This window comes from Lepus europaeus, chromosome 5, assembly GCF_033115175.1.
Source record: "Lepus europaeus isolate LE1 chromosome 5, mLepTim1.pri, whole genome shotgun sequence".
Lineage (NCBI taxonomy): Eukaryota > Metazoa > Chordata > Mammalia > Lagomorpha > Leporidae > Lepus > Lepus europaeus.
This window is the reverse complement of record NC_084831.1, coordinates 115,758,944-115,763,598: the sequence shown is the minus strand read 5'-3', so window position 1 is coordinate 115,763,598 and position 4,655 is coordinate 115,758,944. Positions and strand designations below refer to the sequence as shown.

General features: G+C 54.7%; 1 non-coding gene across 1 annotated transcript; it reads left to right on the top strand.

Annotated features, from left to right (window-relative positions):
- The first annotated feature begins 2,406 nt into the window (after positions 1 to 2,406).
- On the top strand, positions 2,407 to 2,569 carry LOC133761378 (U1 spliceosomal RNA). Its single transcript, XR_009866175.1, has one exon. It is a non-coding gene; the product is annotated as a U1 spliceosomal RNA (small nuclear RNA).
- The last annotated feature ends 2,086 nt before the right edge of the window (positions 2,570 to 4,655 follow it).

Below are 4,655 nucleotides of genomic sequence, written 5' to 3'. Positions count from 1 at the left end.
CCCCTAGTCATTATTTATACCAGCACCTTACGTCAAGCCATTTCTTGCATTAGACAACAAGTCATTACAGTAGAGACTACCACCAGTGCTTCTCCCTACCACGGAGCAGCATACCATTCTTTTCAGGCTCTCACTTGTCTATCCAATGCAGAAGACATCAGTGCTGTCACTCTCCCGTGTGCACCTGCAGCCTACCAAATCACCAAGTTTCTCTCATACCCCTTCTGAGATGGCAGCAGGAATTGGAAATCCTTCCTTATTAGGTTTTTAAGATCCATTGTATTTGAAAGGCAGATCAACAGCCACCTCTAAATACCTGTTTAAGTTGACAGAAATCATTTTCTTCCTATCTGAGATTTCCTCAAGATTGGACTACGTTTAGAAGAAGGCCTCAGATGTCCAGGACATCGGGCTACTCTCCCAGGTACTCTCCCTGGCCTGCTCCTGGGTGTCTCAGTTTGCTCATGTGTGTGAGGATGGGGAGGTGTCACAGACTGTTCTAAGGATTATATTCTATATTATTATGTGTGTAAACAGAGGTCGACTCAGCTACTATGCCTTAGCATCGTGTTCTGCAGCAGTACTGTGCAAAGCCACCCCCTAAATCTTCTGTTCCCTGAAATAATAAGTGAAGGTGTCAAAGATAAGGGGCTGGCTCAGGAATCCACCTCCCAGCCAGAACACCTGTGAGATATCCAGGCCCCCATAGGCAAGCAAGACTTCTAATAGGGCTCCCAGCTTCCACTGCTTTCCAACAACTGTCCTTGGCCACGTGGACCAGTAAGGAGAGTGGGGTCAGCCAGGGCTGGGCGGGCCCTTGCCGGCAGGTGTCCTCCAGAAGTGTGCTCTGGCTGCAGCTGCCCTGGCCTTTCAGCAGGGCTGTGCTCTGGCAGAGCTTGGGTGAGCGTCCTTGTTGTCAGCCAGGCTGCAGGAATTTTCCTCTCATAATCGCTCAGCAGTGTTCATTGTTCTCACAGGCACACAGATGCCTCTGATTGTCCCAAAGTTCCCACTCGCCAGGGAGCTGTGTAAAATCATCAGTCAGGGTCCCCACTGACTGATCCCATGGCATTTCTTCTCATCTCACAAGCAAGGCTGAGAAAGGAAGACGGCTTACATGGAGTCCTCTGGCCTGCTGTCTCTCCCAGCTGCCTGTGCCACCCCTGCTGCTTCCCAGGATGGGCACAGCAAGCATTAAAGGCAGAAGCCGTCAGGTGCACAGTTCAGGCGCTCACTCCCATCTGGGATGTGGGGGTCTATACCCCTCCCCAGGTGTGTTTCTCCTGTGCAATATAGAGAAAAAGCTCGGCTTCCGTTTCTGTCAGGTGTCCAGTGCCAACTCTGCCAGGACGGTGCCCAGTGTGTCCACTCGAACTGCTCAGATTCCCAGAAAAATCTCTCTGCACTGCTGCCTGAACAGGGACTCCCAGTCAGCACCCCGGGAGCGTGGCACAGCGTAACAGAGGGCGCTGGTGCCCGCTGAGCCGGTCTTTCCGTGGGCGCCCGACCTTGCTCCACCCTCCGCGTTCTCGCGTCCTCATCACCGAAGGCAGACGGCCCAGTGGCGGATTCAGCACCTCGGCTGGAATGCCCCCCAAACGTTTCCTCAACGTGGGACGATTGAGCTCCTTGTTTGAGGATCTAAGGCGTTGGCGTCGGTAAGCTCTCAGGCGCGGAGCTTGCCCTGAGAGACGCGGGCGCCCCACAGGCACAGGCGTGAGCGTGGTTATCCGCTCTGCGGAGCAGCACCGCCTCGCGTCCCGGATCGGCTGCAGGATCCGCGCCGTCAGCGTGGACGTCGTTTTCGTGACACCAGCGGTGCTCCGTCAGGATGACGGTCTGCGGCCGCCGGACGCCTTCTCCTGCTTCATAAAGACGGGATCTGTCAGCTGCTGGCTTCAACGTCCGATCGGCATCCACTAAGTCCACTTTTCATTTCGAGTTCCCGCATGAAGATACGCGGGTTTGGAATGACCCGGGCTCCTGGATGACCCTAAATGTTCCGCGCATCGAGAACGATGATTTCCAGAAGGGTCGGGGCTCTGCGCGGCGCCTCCATGGATGGGGGTGGGAGGGATGGGCGGGCACAGCTGTCACTCAGAGCTCGCCGAGGGCGCGCTGGTGGTGCAGTGGCTGGGCGCGGGTGTGGGCGGGGCGCCTCCGGTGGCGTCACGGACGGGGCGGGGCTATGCAGAGAGAGTAACGCAGGGACTGCTGGGCTGGGACCTGCTGCAGATTCGCGACCGCTTTCCCGTGCTGTGGGAGAAAGCGTGGGACCGCTGTTGGCACCTAAGTGCGCTGTGCGTGTGTGAGGGAGAAGAGCGACCGGGCGTGCGGGACGCAAAGTGTGCGCGTGTGAAGATTGTGGGGCGTGTGAGGCTGTGCTGGGGCAGTAGTGGGGGAGTTTTACATACCTGGAAGGGGAGATAACCTGACCTGGCAGGGGATTCTCCTGCGTGAGGCTCCTCTATTGCGCTGCGGGAGTGCTGACCCCTACGATTTCCCCACATGTGGGAAACTCGACTGCAGAATTTGTGGTAGTGGGGGACTGCCTGCGCCCTCTCCCCTGGCTTCAGGCAGTTGAAGAGCAGGTGACTACTAGCTTGTAGCGTGCTACATGTCCTGTCCTTGAGCAGTGTACTTGCCACAAGTTGTTGCAGCTCAGTTGCTTAGTCTCAGGAAATGATATGAGGGTTGTTAGCACACTCTCCAGCCTTGGCATTTCCTAGGGCACAAAAGATTACTAGAAATATTAGCCTCAGTACAAATCTGATAGGGACCTTTGAAACAAACCGCAGGGTCAATCTTGTGGACTAGCCTACTTTATACAATCAAACCATGCCCCTGTCCCGCAACTCACTTGCCCCGTTCTCTCAAAGTAATTTTAACAAACATTATGCACAAACATGCGTTTCTTCTTTTAATGAAATATGCCTTTTCTTGCAAAGAAAGTAAATTCCTTCATTGACTGTTGAATGCTGTTTATTTCAGAACCTGCCTGGCGGAGGCAGGGCTGGCCCGGCCCCTCTCCTGGGCTCTGTAGGACCGCTTCTCCCCTGCTCCTCCCGTGGTTCCCCAACTGTCCCGATAGGTGTGGGTGATTTCCCTACGGGCTCAGGTTTCAGCCTCGGCAGGGCCAAGGGCACCGTGTGTACCTCCACCCCTTCGTTCATGGCGAGGGCAGAAGCCCCAGTCTCACCCAGGATGGGGATCCCCCAGGCTAGTTCATTTCCCTGGGGACCGGGCCGGTGTAAAAATCCCTTTCTGGAACCTGGAGAGCAGGACGAATCTACAAGAATCCAGGTGTGGCCGTGGACAGGATGATCGGATAGCTGAATTTAGAGTCCAGAGTGCTTGCCATTACACCATGGAACACCACTTCATACTTAGTTGTTCCGGCAGCATGGGGACCGTGGTGAGGGCCAGCCGCGGGCCCTTGCGGAGGGCAGGCAAAAGCCCCGCGGCTGCCCCACGGCCGGCCAGCCTCCCTATATATCGGTTGCCTGCGTGGCGCACAGTCCGGCTCCCGCTCGTCTCTCTGCAGTATCCCGGGCTCTGGAGCTTGACATGTCTCCCTACAAAGCCGGCTTTTGCGGGGGGGGGGGGGGGGGGGGGGTGCGCGGTCTATCTGCTCTCAGAGCCGAGTCTCTGTGGCGCAATCGGTTAGTGTGTTTGGCTGTTAGCCGAAAGGTTGGGGGTTCAAGCCCACCCAGGGATGGCAGCTCTTGTATTTTACTCGGCTCTGCACGCAGATGAGCACATTCTTGTCTCTATTCTCTGCTGTCCCCACAAAGGCCACCTCCCCACGTCATGCCAGTCTCCTAGACCACCTGCTGGGAGCTCTGGAGGCCTGAAACACACACCAAGGAGGAACCCAGTCCTGGGGCCCAATGGGCTGGCGCCAGTAAGGTGCATTTGGGGGACTTGCATTTGACATCTGTGATACAAGGCTGACAGCAGTGTTCGGTCCCCAAGTGTGTGCCTCAGTTGTGCTTGCTTTATCAACAGCATTTTATCATTATAAATAATTTGTAAAAATAAGTTTCTGTACTCTGTGCAAGTACTTTCAAACTCTTCTGACGTCTGGTTGGCTTCATGAGAAAAGCACAGAGGTCATTGTATTGTGCACTAGGAAGATGTATCATGCATGTCTTTCGATCCTGTGCAGCTGTGTCCACAGTGTAGCATTGCCTGTACTACTGCTTCCTTATGGCTGGTATACAGGTCTTCGAGTATCAGCCAACTTGGAAACCACTCTTTTTCTGGAATGGCACTAATTCATATTCCAGGTGGTTTATGAACTCCATTCGTGTCCCCTCTCTTCATTTACTTGTCAGCACAAGCTTACTGTTCAGTGAGCATGCAGATAACTCTCTCCATAGTATTCCTTGCCAGATGTCTGCTGGGGCTCTGCCCAGACCATCTGTCCATGTGAGATGCATCACTGGAGCCAAAGGAACCTGCACCCGACAGGCAGACCTGGGCCCTAGTGCTATAGGCTCATAATTCCTCGGTTTCTCCCATGAGCAGAAACAGAGCTCTTTACTCCTGCATGCTGAACATGGTTCCTGGACCAAGGCTTTTGTTCTTTCTTTAACTTTTGCATTGTGATTTCTCCCACCAGGGGCATCACTGGGGGTTTCTGAGTGTGATGT